The sequence below is a fragment of the Homarus americanus genome, unplaced genomic scaffold (assembly GCF_018991925.1).
Source record: "Homarus americanus isolate GMGI-L3 unplaced genomic scaffold, GMGI_Hamer_2.0 scaffold36734, whole genome shotgun sequence".
NCBI classification, from domain to species: domain Eukaryota; kingdom Metazoa; phylum Arthropoda; class Malacostraca; order Decapoda; family Nephropidae; genus Homarus; species Homarus americanus.
In genome coordinates, this window is record NW_024733126.1 from 5445755 (window position 1) to 5462316 (window position 16562).

The following is a 16562-nucleotide window of genomic DNA, read 5'->3' on the forward strand; positions in this document are numbered from 1 at the left end:
CTGCGTGCAGCGGTGTTCCTGTGGACTCCAACCCCTTGGCTAATATCTGTGACATGAACCCTTCGTTATGAAGGGCAAAATAACTCCTCGTGTTCCCTCTGGGGTTTCCATGTCGTCACAATGTGTAGATCTCTACTGCTTCATACCTCTGTGTTTTATACCCACGTTCACCAGACCGAACCCTCGCTCATCATTCAGTGACACAAAGCAACAATCCGAAAGGAAACAAACACACTGATTGTCCAGCCATATGGCAACACCCTGAGTGGAGGGTTATGAGGTCTCTTACCAAACCTTCGACATATCACATTGTATGCTGTGATCATTCGGAAGTCGTCAGTCACACCCTGCACCGACACTTTTGGTGCAGTGTACTACTCTACCATTTGTCCGGGTACTGTAGTGTTTGAGACATTTTACCAACTGCGTAATGTCCTTTAGCCAGATCTTGGTTTAGCAGGGCTACCTGAAATCATATATAGGTCTCTTGAGGATTCCTTCCTTCGATCCTTCCTCTGGCTGGCTGGGGACTTATCTGCTTGTCCTGCAAACCAGCATTTTCATGGTATGTCCCTTACGTTTGCAGACTTTGCAAGGTATTTTTGTGCTTAGTTCCGGCAGACTGTAGTTTGTTCCTTAAAGCTGGTCCACTGGTGCCACTGACAACGCCGAGGAACATTTTCCTTGTAGGTTCACCAATTACTTCTACATAATGTACAAGCTTAGTCCCTGTTTTAAATTCTTTATTTTGGGCTTAATGCGTAAGGGTTCATTTGATGACAAGATAAACTTATTTGAAATTCAATAATTCTGTAGGGAATTTACATGGAGCATGTTATTTTTATCGAACCAATCTGAGTCCATATAAGATCTGACATCTATCTTAGTGAGACCGCACAAATTTGGGCTTCTTGTGCTTCTATGTGCAAGCAGAGTGTCACCCTGTCTCTCTGCCATCTTAAAATCCAAGAAAAGTGGACTTCTTTGGAGCTGATCCAAAAAAGAAATGAATTGCTCTAAATGTTGGATAATCATCCGTCTCTTCGTCAATGGCTGAAGCATAGATACCGCAGCTGCCAGACTACCCATTTTTATTAAGGATTCGGGCGTATGAAATTTTATCTACCGTCATTGGATTTACATCGTTATTTCTCATTACATCTTCGCATTTTACGCAAAATGCTAAGCTTAATTCACAATCAGAATCTTCACGGTAAACTCTTGTACCATAATATTATTTAAGTAGCCTTACCGGTTTACCGGCCGTTGTAGGCAGTGGGTTGGTAGGAAATCACCTGTTGCCATTTTTGTTGTGTTAGTCGAAGCACTAGCGTTGGTAACAGGTGAAGGCAATGGGTAAATGTTACCTGACCTTAATTGTCTACTGTGTAAAACCTGACCTTAATTGTCTACTGTAAATCCTTTAACTGAGAATCAATTGAAATTTTCACAGTTAGCTGTGAGGAGTCGTTAGGTATTAAGTGGAGGGTTTCCTGTTTTAGGTTTAGCATCCCGGATTCTGGGACAAACCAGGATATTTCCTGGACCTGATTTCATCAGGTGATATTGTAGTAACTTATTGCTATATGCTAACCCTACATACTATTATGTGTAGTATATGTAGATTATTTGATACGCAATTGATTTGATTATATTAACTGAAGCAACGTTCTCTTTATTAAATGTATACTGGTAAAATAGGTACATAATATGATTAACAAGCAATTAATTTAATCTCATTCTGTTAGCTATAAAAGAAACTCACAGACATTTGAATGGCATTCAAAGTTAGCTATTATAAATAAATAAGAATTTATATTTAATGCCATTTGGAAGCCATTCGTTCTACAAAACTTAAAGGATCACTGAATGACCTGGAAAAAATAATAGCAAGTCATTTGTACACACGCCATACAGTCACGCACATCAAAAGGTTCGAAGTAACTCCCCAAGAAGCACAAACAGTGAGCCTTGTTCTTAGTTTTGTAATAAATAGGCCAGCAGCTGAAAATGCCCTTTCGGCTTCAACTGAAGTTGTGGTACTGAGATGAGGGCCTGGAATAATTTCTCTAAATTATGTGTTCTCTCTCCTGTTGGTGAAGGCCAGAAGTGTACAGGAAGGGTACGCGTCACTTCTGTCAGACTCGCTCTAGCCCCCCCCCCCCTATCTCTCTCTCTTTCATGTGTTTTTGTATTTTACATAGTGCAAATCAGAGATAAGGAATAACTATAAGAATCCCGGGTTTGAACCAAATTCCCGGGAAAAAAAAACATAAACACTTACGCCGGGGATCCCTAAGTGTTAACTCTATTTGGCTAATTTGTGGTAATTATTCCTCACTATCAGTTGCCACTAGGTCCTGTGGATTATTAGATGACTGGCTATCAGAGTCTGAGTCACAATTTCCTGTTTGATACCCAAAAATTTTGGAAGGGGGTCCATGTATAGGACTACTTATCACTTCACACCCTGTCTAAATACTCACTACGTTGCCCACTCATAGAGTAATGCAAAAACTATATATTAGTTATTAAAAGTATTAAAAAGTATAAATGTGTTTATCTATATATCTTTATATTGACTACATGTGAAGACTTCTTGAAGTTCACTTGTGTTTGTGTAGTTTATAAAATAATGATTGTTTGTGAACTACCAGAGTGGAGAGTGCATAGAACCTCGCGCTGGCTATGACGTCAGGAGTTGATGACGTCCTTCTCAGGGAGGGATGACGTCACGTCTTGTTGTAATCCAACTGGTTCTTGCGGCGGTCAGCTCGGGGCTGATCTAGGGCTGAACTCTCGGTTGGTGCGATCAGCCTGGGGGCTGATCTGGGGTTCTCCTCTGTTGCACACCGACGAGTCTTGATTGTTTAAGCAAGAGATTGTTTGATTGTCTGGATCCACTTTGACAACCTTCCTAAACTCCAGTGATGTAGTGTTAGCTGGTAGTAATCTCAGCCCACACTCGGGTAGGCTCGGCTGCTCTCGGCTCTCGGGGGTGACCTTCAGTAATATGCGTCACTGAGGGTTTGACTGCTAAGTTTGCAATTTTTATATATGTTTTTGTTACCACTGTCTCTATGTATACGTTTTGCAAGTTTTTATAGCCACTGTCTACTTAAATTTCTTGTAATTGCTTGTTTGCTGATGATTCACTTAGGATGCCACTTAAGTCACTGGAATCACTTGAAGTAATGTTTGTTTCTGAGTGTCTGACCGATTCTTCTTCTAATCCGTCTCACTGCTGCCACCAGTGTGTTGGTCACACAATATATATATATATATATATATATATATATATATATATATATATATATATATATATATATATATATATATATATATATATATATATATATATATATATACAGTATATTGGTTCTTGATTTGATAAGTGGCAGGGATGAAGTAAACACTTTGTTGGTTTTGTTTTATTGTAGAAAAATATAGTTTCACAGGTACTGAGTTCAGTTGAGAGTATATTGTACCTTCTCTGCTCAGGGAAATGTCTTAGTACACTTTTATGGGAGAGCACTTAAGTGAGGTGTTCACTGGGTAACAGGTGATATGATAGTCTCTCTCTCTCTCTCACCAGGGAGAGGGAGTTGTCAAGCATTCCTTACAGGATGTTGTTGTTGAAATGTGTTGACCCAGCTTGACCTCGCTCGCTGCATGGATGAAATGTCAACTCCCCAATTGATTCATACTCATGGACTTGGTGAATATATGGGTAATATACATTTGGGTAAATATTTATATAATACAAATTGAGCTGTTACAAGCCTGCCAAGTAAGTGTACCAGTGAACAATGGCAGTGATAGTGTCAGTGGAGCTTCTGAAGGAGCTGGTGCCTCCTTCCGTAATGATGCGAACTTGAGGGTGAGTAGCCAGAGCGAGACCAATAGTGATGGAAGCATGAATGGGGAGAATGAGCCCCAGACTGCCAGCGTGGTCTCTTTAATAACCCCAGGTCTGAAAACTGTCCATAACCCTGTACTTCTTCCAATATTTTCGGAGTAGGAGCTCGCGGGACTAATGAAGGAACCTGTGTATAAAAATTCTACTGGGATAAGGGCTGTGAGGCGCATTATCAAGAACTCCTGGGGTGATGAATTTGAAACGGTTAACTTATTGGCCAGGTTGATCTATGAAGCCAACGCGCGACTCTATACTCAGTTCAAGGTGGAACGAGTAACAAACTCTTGGGTTCATTTCATGGAACATCCGGAGTGTTAACCGCAGAATTAATGACCTACAATGGTTTGTTAAAGTGTTTAACATTGATGTCATTGGTTTACAAAACCTTACACGTCCAGCACCCAGGATACAGGATAGCTGGGTTTACAGCACATAATAGTGGAGCAGGAAGTGGCCTGCTCACTTATGTAAAGAATGGTCTGGTCTGTAAATGGATCAAAACTCACAATGATGATAGTAATCACTATCAACAATTTACAGTAAAGTCAGCAAACAGTCAATTTTCGCTGTATAACATCAATGTTCGGTGTAACGAGCTGCGAGCGGACGTGTTACCAAAGCCATCAGGTAACAATGCTATGCTGTGTATGGGTGACTTTAACTCTCGTCACACTGTCCTTGGTGATGTCCAGTGTAACTCTAATGGGAGGGTGTTCGTGAATTACATCAATAATCGTTGTATACGAGACAGACAAAGTGACACACCTGATGGGGGCAGACTTGATTATGTGATTCGGTATAACCTAGTAGACAGTAATATCAAGGCGAAGGTCATCTCAGACCACCTAGTCAGTGATCATGCAATACTTATTGAATACACTGTTGCTGGTGTCAAGTGTGAACCCCATCCTAAGCTCAGAATTAACATCCCAGATAATCTTAAACTACACTTCAAGGCCTACATCCACAGATGGTATGCTGGATATACACCTGGGTCAGTGGATGAATTTTCCTGTGATCTTCTAAATGTCATTACCACATATTATACCACATGGGTTAAGTCAAGGAGGAAGGGGGGCAGCACTAAACCACCTCTGTGGACACATGACCCCATCCTCACCAAAGAAGGAGAGAAGGTAGAACAGCTTGCCAACACTTATAACATAAGAACATAAGAAAATAAGAAAATAAGGAGTCTGCAATAGGCCGGTTGGCCTGTGCATGGCAGCTCCTGTCGAGAGTTACTACCACTCTCTATCATCCATGAATCTATCTAGCCTCCTTTTGAAACTTTCCAGAGTTCCCGCACTTACTACAAAGTTGCTAAGCTTGTTCCACTCGTCCACCACCCTATTTGTGAACCAGTTTCTTCCTATCTCCCTCCCAAACCTAAACTTATCCAACTTGAATCCGTTGCTCCGAGTCCTATCCTGCTCGGATATTATAAGAACTTTATCTATATCCCCTTTATTGATTCCTTTCACCCACTTAAATACTTCTATCATATCTCCCTGCACTCTTCGTCTTTCTAGGGAATGCAAGTTAAGTTTCTTTAACCTATCCTGATATGGAAGGTTTCTAAGTCCCGGAATCATTTTTGTCATTCTTCGCTGCACCGACTCTAGTGAATTTATATCCATTCTATAATAGGGGCACCAGAACTGAACTGCATAATCGAGGTGCGGCCTGACTAGCGCAAGATATAGTTGCAATAAGACCTCTGCATTCTTGTTACTTACACTTCTAGATATAAAACCCAATACTCTGTTTGCCTTTATTTCGAACATTAACGTACCGTTTTCAGGCCGTAGGTCCGCTATATAATTCTTTGTGTCTCTTTCACAAGTCGACTTTCAGTATGATGCTGTTCAGGCTGCACACATTATAAAGCATTTGTTCTTCCAATATTAAGTACGCCGCACTTCTTGCTGGTGCTGAATTTCATTTGCCATTTTTCAGACCACCCTGCAGCTTCTATTTAGATCCTCCTGTAAATGCACGGCATCCTGCCCTGAATTAATTTTGTCGCCCTATTTTGAAGTTATCCACAACTTGCTTATGCTACCGTTGATCCCAGTATCTAAATTGCTTATGTAGATTATGAACAAGAGTGGCCTAGTACTATAGTAATGACCCCTGGGGAACTCTACTCGGTTACACGGCCCCACTCAGATTTAACACCATCTACGCGACCCCGCGTTCTATCGGTGGTTTCATGATTTTATCCACTAAAACTTTCTCCTCGATACCATGAGCCTTAATTTTTCTCAGAAGCCTCTGATGCGGTACTCTGTCAAATGCTTTGCTAAAGTCTAAGTAAATAACATCGTAATTTTCGTCATTATCTACTTCCTCGAAGACTTTCCTAAAAACGTTAGCAGATTTGTTAGACAAGATTTTCCCTTTGTAAACCCATGTTGAGAGTCGTAGATTAATTTGCTTTTCTCTAGATGCGATCGGATGCTATCTGCTATAATTGATTCAAGAAATTTCCCCACTACTGACGTCAAACTGATCGGCCGGTAATTTGACGCTGATGCTCTGTCTCCCTTTTTAAATATGGGTATTACATTCGCCTGTTTCCACAACTCTGGCACAACTCCAGTGTCTAATGATTTTGTAAATAAATTTACGAGGGGTCCGCTAATCTGTTCCCTACACTCTTTTAAGACTCGAGGAAAAATTTCATCCGGCCCTGGGGATTTTGTGTTCTTTAGTTTATTTATCTTGTTAAGAACATCCTCTTTTCTGATGGTGATATTCTTTAATTTCTCTTCTTCCTTTCCCTTAAATATCAGTTCCACCTCCGGAATTTCATCGCAAATTTCTTCTGTGAAAACTGATAAGAAGTAGCTGTTCAATGCTTTGCTTATTTTTTCACTGCCATTTATCAATTCTCTTCTCCCTGACTTTAAAGGCCCAACTTTGTCCTTGACCTTTGTCCTATATACCTGGAAAAATCCCTTGGGATTCGCCTTGGATTCTCTTGCTATTTTGATTTCATGGTCTCTCTTTGCTTTCCTTACATTTTTCTTAACATTCCTAGATAGTTCATTATACCTGTTTCTGAGCTGCTCCTCCCCTCCCTTTAATTTCTTATATATTGCTTTCTTTATTCCTATGTCATGTTTAAGTTTTCTGGTCATCCACCTCGGCTCATTCTTATTTGACCTAATTTTTCTGTATGGTATATTTTGTTCTTGTGCTTTATGTAGTATACTGGTGAATATATTATAGTCATGATCAATTGTTGTGTCATCTATGACCTCACCACTTCCTACTGGGAACTGACGTGACTGTTCCCAGGTGACCTCACCTAGGTACCTTCTTAACCCCTGATAATCCGCCAACCGAAAGTTTGGGACTCTGACCATATTGTCATTGTTTTTCGTTTCCCAATTTAGGGTGAACCTGATTTCTCTGTGATCACTGTTACCTAGTTCTTCCCCTACTGTGATATCTCTGATAATATTTTCTTTATTTGTTAATACTAGGTCTAATATATTGTCACCTCTAGTAGGTTCTGTAATTAGTTGTTTCAAAAAATTGTCCTGTACTGCGTCTAGGAAGTCTTCAGATTCATAGTCGCCTACAATGTTGTCCCAGTCAATATTTCTGAAGTTGAAATCCCCCATAATGCATAGGTTGTTATATTTTGCTGCCCTACTCATTTCCTGCCATATGGGCTGAGCTGCTTCTTTGCTAAGACTTGGGGGCCTGTAAATCACTCCCATAATTAGTTTTTCTCTTCCTTCCGTGATTTCTACCCACACAGACTCGGTTCCTATTTCACCCTTTATTGAATTATTAGTACAACATTTTAATGTATCCTTGACGAAGAGTGCGACCCCTCCCCCCTTCCTACCTTCCCTGTCCTTGTGAAAAAGGTTGTACCCTTCTATGTGGTACTCTGATAAAAAAATTTTGCTCGCCAGATTCATCCAAGTTTCGGTGATTGCTATGACGTCTACATTCTCGGTACATACAACCGCTCTCAGCAAGTCTATTTTATTTCTAACGCTCCTACTGTTTGTATAGTATACATTTAAACCTACTCTTCCCTGGTCCTGTTTTACCCCTTGTCCTGAGCAACTAATTTTACTTCCCAGGACCTGCTTGTTTTTTGATTCCCACTTTCCCCGACCCCTCTCTACTGGCGAAACCCCCCCTTCGGAGTGACAATTTCACGCTCCAGGGATGCAGACAACGTCTTTACCCCCTCACGAGACAAGTGTACTCCGTCGCGACAGTACAGGTAGTCGTTGCCATAGAATCGTTGCCAGTTATCAATGAATGCCCAACCATTGTTTGCACAATGTTTTTCCAGTCGGCAATTAATAGCAATTGCCCTGGACAGCCATTCACGACCAACCCCTCTTCTAGGCAAGACACCACATACTATCGGGATCCCTCCCCTATCTCTAATCTTCCCCAGCGCCTCCCTATACCTCTTGAAAAGTTCCTCACTCCTAACCTTACCTATGTCGTTTCCTCCCACACTAAGACACACTACTGGATTGGTACCCTCCCCTGACAAAACTCTGTCTAACCTCTCGGCTACATGCCCTATCCCAGCCCCAGGAAAACACACCCTAGTCCTACGTTTCCTATCTCTCGCACAAAAAGCCCTATCCATAAACCTCACCTGGCTGTCACCAACTACCACGACCTTACCTGTGGGCAGGGTTTGTACAACTGCCCTTTCCTCTCCTTGATCCATACCGTCCTGCCTCTTCTCTTCCTCTCCAGCTTCCTGCAGCACCTGGTAAGGGTTACTGCACTCCACACCCTGGTCAGCTTTCCTAAGCCTGACCCTAGTCCCCTTGGAGACAACCACTCTCCACGCCTGCTCCTCCTTCGCAGGTGTCCTGCTAGGCAGGACACCTACCTGAAGGAGTTCCGTCCTGAGGGCTTCATTTTCCCCCTTTAGAGTGTCAACCTCACTCCTCAACTGCCCCAGCTGCCTTAACAGCGTGGCAAGGAGGTCGTCTTTCCCCACACTCCCCTCCTCTTCCCCCACGACACAACGATCCAAAGCGGCCATTTTCCTTGGTCTCTAACGGGAGCGCGATCGGGCACGACCTTCTCCAAGGTGGGTCAGAGGTCAACTGAGCTGGGTCAGAGGTCAAAATATAACTAGTGATAACCTCCTGACATTCCTCAAAGCTAACAGAGCATTTCGTGAACTCAAAGGTCAGGTGAGAAACATCTATTGAGAACAATTCTTACAGGGGATTAATAGAACAACCACTCTAGCAGAAGTGTGGAACAAAATTAGAGCCGTTACCAAGTCACCCACCCAAGTCCAACTTCATCACAGCCCTGCAGAATATGCTGACATGCTATTTGACCAATGGTCTAGTGTGTCACAAATCACTTCCCTGCCTCCTGACATACAACAATATCTTAAAACCACACACATTAATAGGGGCTTCAATATTGAAATAGTCTGTTCCTCACCAGACCTTACCGACCAGTTTCCTATAACGCACCACGAACTAACAACAGCACTAATAAAAGGTGAATCATCCTCCCCTGGTGAGGATGGCATAACCTATAACACCCTGAGATTGTTAAATGAGGTCCCTAACCATCCACTGCTTGACCTGTATCAAATGAGCCTCACACAGGGTCTTCTGCCTAAGACATGGACTCATGGAAACATAGTACTAATCCCTAAAGCTAATTTTCCAAACTTCAGGCCCATTTCACTCTCATCCTGTATGTGTAAAGTCCTTGAAAAAGTTGTTCTCATCCGTTTCTAGTCAAAGACAAACTGGCCCCTAATCTGTATGGGTTCATACCCGGGCGCAGCACACGGACATGCTTTGCAGAATATCTTGTTCACTCAAAAGATAAGACACAAACCGTCTTCATAGACCTTAAGTCAGCCTTTGATGTAGCTAATAGGGACATTATACTTGAGCAACTAGCTAATTGCTAATTTTGGCATCCAAGGTAACCTCCTGACATGGATAAAGGGTTATCTGTCCAACAGGTATGCCAGTGTTCTGTTTAGGGGAGTCAAAAGCACCAGAATGAGAGTATTTGAGCTTGGCACGCCTCAGGGAGGAGTGTTAAGTCTTATGCTCTTTAATATACTGATGCACAAGCTTATTGCTGACGTTCCAGTACAGCCAAACGAGGCTGTAATATTCTATGCTTGTGATATCTGCATTATGACACAAACCAAGCTCAGTTTTCAAGCCTTGCTGGATGTATATGCTCAGAGGACTGTGGAATGTGGTCTTGTAATATCTGTTGACAAGACGAGGGTCCTCAATCCTCATCCTGCTCACCCTCTGCCTCTTGACTTTACTTGGAACTATATAGCTCTCATAAAATCTTGGAATTTGTGTGAATGATGCAAACTTTGTCGGCAACCTTCGTGTTAAACTAATGCAGTGCATTAAACCCCTCAGAACCCTTTTTGGCAAGGGCTATGGAATTAACATCACCTATGCTCGTACTTTCTATCTTCACTTCATTTGTTCTGTAGTTAACTATCATGCTCACCGTCTTGTGACTATTCCGCCTGTGGTGTAATGGTCAGCATCCTCGCCTCGCAAGCGAGCGGAACCGAGTTCGATCTTCGGGCAGGGTGAAACTATGGGCAAGCTTCTTATCGCCATTTGCCTCTGTCTACCCATCAGTAATTGGGAACCTGGATGTTAATCGATTTGCGGATTGTATTCCGGGGTAATGGTTAGCCAGTGCAGTTGGCGAGTTGTCCAGTCTTCTCGGACTATTCCTTGATATTGGGTCATGCAGCTCCCTAACTTGGGGTGTGGTTGTTGTGTTGGCGATAGCTTCTACACCTTAACAAATTCACGCTTCGGAGGCCCTTGACCCGGCCATCATCGATTTCGAGGGGCTCCCATTATTATTATTATTCCTCCTAAACAACTCAACAGCCTTGAGGTAGTGCAAAATGAAGCCATGCTCACCATTCTAGGATGCCCAAAATCAACCAGAATTGTAAACATGAGGAAAGAGCTCGGGCTGCTCTCCCTATCTGAGAGGATAGCTCTACTTAATACCATGTTTTGTGTCAAAGTTTTGAAGAACAATGGTCCCCAAACTACAGTTCAAGCTGAGTTGATGATCTATCTAAGTAATCCCGACTATCTCGCCAACCTTCCACAAAAGACTCTCTTTGGGGTGTGGCTTCATAAAAGTGTTGCAGATCTCTTGAAACTGAATGTCCCAATCACCGCGGACGAACCCATTAATGCCACTCCTCCTTGGCTGGATATATCAGTTCCTATTAATTACACTCCTGTTGGTAGTAAGCAAATGTTAAACACTGATGTGATGAGATGTGTCACACTAGAAACTAGTAACAGACACACAGAGTATTAAATCAAATGAATGTTATGCTTTTACTGATGGTTCTGTGCAGACAAACACAGGTAGAACAGGCTGTGCAATTGTAATATATAAAGAAAAAGAGATGATAGTGTCAAACAAGCAAAGGCTGAACAACTGGGCCAGCACAACACAAACTGAACTAACTGGAATCTACTTAGCTACAGACTACCTTAAAGAAAATGGAGTTGTGGCGATAATCTGTGACTCTCAAAGTGCTTTGAAATCAATAAACAGCCCCGTCAGGTTCTATGTCTAAAGTTGTATGTGATATTAAAAGATTTGTGGTAACTGCCAATGAGAACAACTCTCGTGACGAATTTGTGTGCATTCCGTCCCATGTTGGAATTAGGTATCATGACCGTGCTGATAGACTGGCACGATGAGGCATGTAAGAAAGAAAATGTTGACCGTGACCTTGGCCTGTCCAATGCTGTACTTAAAACCATTCAAGTCAGTATCATGAACTCTGATCTAGAAAAACTGAGAAATGCAGAGAGACCTGGCAGTTGTAGTATTAGTAAATATGACAAATTTTGTGACAAGAGGTATCGGTATGTCCAGCCTAAGGACAGAACCAGACACTGTGATGTAGTCGTGGCCAGAATTAGGCTAGGATACAGACACATCTGGCAAATTAGTAACGCTGTACCCATACCGGAACACTCGGCATGTAAATTTTGTGATAAACCTTTAAAGCATACTCTTGAACACTATATTATTGAATGTGACACTGTCAAAGACTTCAGGCCACATGGCTTATTGTATCATAAACTTTGTAATTACTACATTGAATCAGGGGTGCTTAATGAATATGATGTATTTCTTTGTGTATGAACCTCTGTCCTGCGTGGCAGTGAGAAGTGATACTACCCTCAGAATAGGCAAACTGTACTCCAAGCTTTGTCAATAAATTTGTTAAACTAAAAACTTTATCTTATTCATTACTGCACTTTGCCTTAGATTGTGGTATGTCGGTTTAACTTATTACCACACTATACCTGAATTAGTTTACCTTATTACTACACTACATAAATAACGTTGCTTATCCTATTGTTTCACTGAAATTGTTTCCTTGAGTTGGCAAAATTAGTATGTTAGTTTATTTATAGTTTATTTATAATTGATAAATGTTTATATTCTTTTACATACGCGATGGTTTGTCTGTGCACATCAGTTCGGTATTTTGTAAGTATCAGGGATCAGTTGAACAAAGTGGTGTTGGTCCAGTATTCCCAAGACGAGTTGCATCATAAAGACGATCTGTTAGGGCAATCTAACTTATGTAAAGGTTTTTGATTATTCACTGTACTCTCATTGTTTCACTGAGCTGACAAGGACAAGAACATTAAAATGGAAGTGGAGGCGTGAGTCGTGTCTGGCAGTGTTGGTCAATGTTGTATAACTGAAGGACATGCCGGATGGGAAGAGTGAAGTGTGATAACATATGGCTGGGGCAGATGATCTTTCTTTACACTTTGCTGTCGAATATTTCGTTATTCATTTGACACTTCTGTAATACTAAAAAAAAAAAGGATGTGTGATTAAATTCTACACTTGACAACTTAGAGAACGTGACAAAGATCGGTGAAGGGAGTGAATGGTGATATATTCTAACCCCTGATGTACATTTTAGTGTAAAGGGTTAGGATGCATGTGGGGTTATTGTAAAATTTACATTATTCATTACACTCACTTCTGTTTCTCTTAACGGAAGATGACTAAGATATTTATTCAATGAGTGATGATGCATGTCTGTTCAGATGATGTAGAGTCATTCATTACTCATACTCTTCACATTCTTTACATTGAGCGATAAGTGAGGAGGTAAGTGAATATTTTGTAAGATTTAATGCAGTTAAGCACCGGGTACACTTGTGCAGTGTTGAGTAGTCGGGATGGAATGACAAAACAGACTGTAAGAGAGAGAGAGAGAGAGAGAGGTATGTGTGTTGGGGGATACGTGTGCGTGTGTGCCTGCTTGTGTGCCGCTGTCGAGTGTTGCAACTGTCCAGGTATGCATTAATATAAATCTTCTGAAGTGTATTGCATTTGTACCTCGCATATTCGCACACAAACTATGCGCTTACACACTAGGGACTGAAAGGCTTGCGAAACAACCTTTTCATTTTACGAAGCATTCATGTGCTGGATCTTGAACTAAGGTATGCATGACCTAGACACAGTGCAGATGGTTCTAAAATAATATGAGTTTTGTTCATCTTGTATCCATTTTTTTCCTATTTCTCCTAAATGGTTTGACAGGAAATTTCAAAGTTTCCAAAAAATTTGAGGTTACAGTCAAGGGCTCGTGGGCCGTGGGTTCGAATCCTGGCGGGTTGAGGTGTTGATTGTATATATATATTGTGACTGTCGAGATAATTTATTACGACATTTTCAGAATTGTGAATTAAAAGAGGTGTATAATGATTTTAGGTGTATTTGTATATGCTGATATTGTTAAGTGTATACCTGTATCTGTATTGATATTCTCTGTCTGAAATAAATCCGGGTGATAATCTAAAGTCTATGTCTGAAATATTATATAAGACTACATCTGATGTGGATCATATACTGCGTCGGATAAAACGCCTGTGAAATATACCGACATATACCTGAAATATAAATGACATACACTTAAGCTATATAGTGTACGGGTAGTGTATATGTGTGGAATAATATTATGTTTCAAGGTTATAAGGATGTTATATAACTGTATATATACTGGAGGCGTGTTGTATAGCTGCGAAGATGGCTGGGTGATAGGTTCTGGAGTATGATAAGAGACAGACAGAGAGACATTGATGATACATACGACAGTACAGACACAGACACAGATGATGTTGATATACATGACAAAAGACAGGCAGGCACACAGACATAAATTGTTAATACAAACTACGCGACACACTCAGATTATGTTGGTATGTATAGGCCAGGCATAGAAGTGGTTTATTTATACTTTAGGGTAGACAAACAATGTTGATATATATGAGAGGACAGAAATACTGACAGACAGTGCTGACCTACGTGACTACAGACAGACAGACAGATATTTTTTTATATATACGAGGGAGCAGATTTTCAATATATATAATAGGATGAATGTATCTCTCCCTCAGTGGGATAAAGAAAATTCAACCAATTCAGGTCGAGTCTCATGGTGTCTTGAGGCCATGTTGATGATTCACCTCCATTGTGTCGTGACGTGATTGAGAAAATTTTACGGTCTCTCTCTCTCTCTCTCTCTCTCTCTCTCTCGTTTATGGAAAAATATTTGGCGTGCGAATTATTTATAAATTTCCTATACAAATTTTACCACGAAACTGGTAAAGTGTTGACTCACTTTTTCTGTTGCTACCAAGAGATTGAGGCTTTACTTATAATGGTTATTACCCTAACTCAACTGAGCCTCGCTTCATATGACCAGACTTAAGCTAACCCAAGTTAGCTTAACTTAACTTCGCCTAACTTAACCAGATTTAACCTTACCTTACTGAATCTAACTTAACCTAACTAGACCAAACCTAAAGTAACCTAATTCAACCTAATTTAATATAACATAACCCGACCTAACATAATCTAATTTAATCTAGCCCGACCTTTACTGATCTAGCCTAACTTAACCTAACCTACACCAAGGAATCTATACCCTAGGAGGATGGCTCACGCAATATTAAATTTACACCCCCCCCCCCCTCCCGACAGTGGTGCCGACGCCAAGCGGCTGTTGAGAATAAACTCAGTTAAGCCCATTGCAGTTGCACCTTACCTGATATTGTGTGATAACTCCAGATTATTCAATAAAAACAATTTATATATAGTTTGTAGGTTATTAACATTCAAATTTAGATATTTAGGAATACTTTCTCAAAGCAACACATTGACTATTTTGCACAAAAATATATCATTTGCCTACTTGAGGGAATATACTCCATTTGGTAGCTGCAGCTCTACACCAGTTTAACACAATTTAATATGAAAAAAATCATAGCCAGTTAACGAATGCACGTTATTGTAGTTGTTTTAAAAGTCGTGATATACAGAACATCACTGTTTTTACAAATTGGTAACAGTTGACAGTAACACTTTTTTTTTCACATCTTATTTTGCACTCGCTAGTTTATTGATGACTAACGTTAAAAAAGAAGGACAGCTACTAATGTATTGTTGGAAATTTATGATTGGAGGTTTTCAAATTAAGGTCCTACAGTGGAAAAGGTGTGATTATCAGGCTACATATTTACCTACATACATACGAGTTTACAGTTGGACCAACATGTATATAAAGCATTCAGATATAAAATTTAGAATGAATATAGACAGTCCAGGTATACGGTGCACGTAGGTGATGTAGGCCGTGAGAGAGACCTGTGATGTAATGGTCAGTGTGAGCGTCTCGTAAACGAGCGGACCCGGGTTCGATCCCGGACATGGTGAAACTATCGTCAAGTTTCTTTACCCAGCATTAATTGACACTGGTTGCTGCAACTCGTTAACTTCGGGTTGTGTTGGCGACAGCTTCTACACCTTAAACAAACTCACACCTACAGTAGGTGGCCCTTGGGCCGGCAATCCTCGTTACACGAGGGCGACCATTATTATTATTTATTTTTTATGATATAGTATACAGTTTCCTGTGTGCTGAGACAGTGCAGGTAAACAACAATGGTAAACAGCAAAGCATTAAGACCAAGGATAGCCGACAAAGCTGTTTGATGCTTACGTCCAGGGGAGTCCTTTGTTTAGGGCTTCAGGCTGTGCAATTTCCAATGTTGGTTCTAGATAGTTGAGAAGGGCGGCGAACTGAACGGGCGCCAAAGAAAATTAAGATTAATTACCTTATCTACCTAATGGCCTTTTACTATAGGTGGTCATGCTGGGGGAAGGAGGCCACTGGTCTGTGTAATATCCCTCCAGTGTTCTTGATAATTTTGTTTATGGATATTCTGAAGCACAGTACTGATCTCGATTCCACAGCTTGAGCTGGGAGCAGCCAAAACACTACATTATTCTGTTCACTTTATATATCCTGTAGATACTCTGTTGTTCACTAGCAGTTCTGAAGAGTAGATCGTTATCAATACTAAATGTAATAAATAAAGGAAGAGCTCATAAAAACTAATATTCAGTCAACATTGACAAAAGTAGGTTTACGACTCGTCTCTCTGGACCCTTAGGAAACTCTGTAGAAATACAGGTTGCTGTTCCTTTTGGTGTTGTTGGAACATTTAATAGATGCGGATGGTAAAATAATGTGAAAAAGACAATAAAA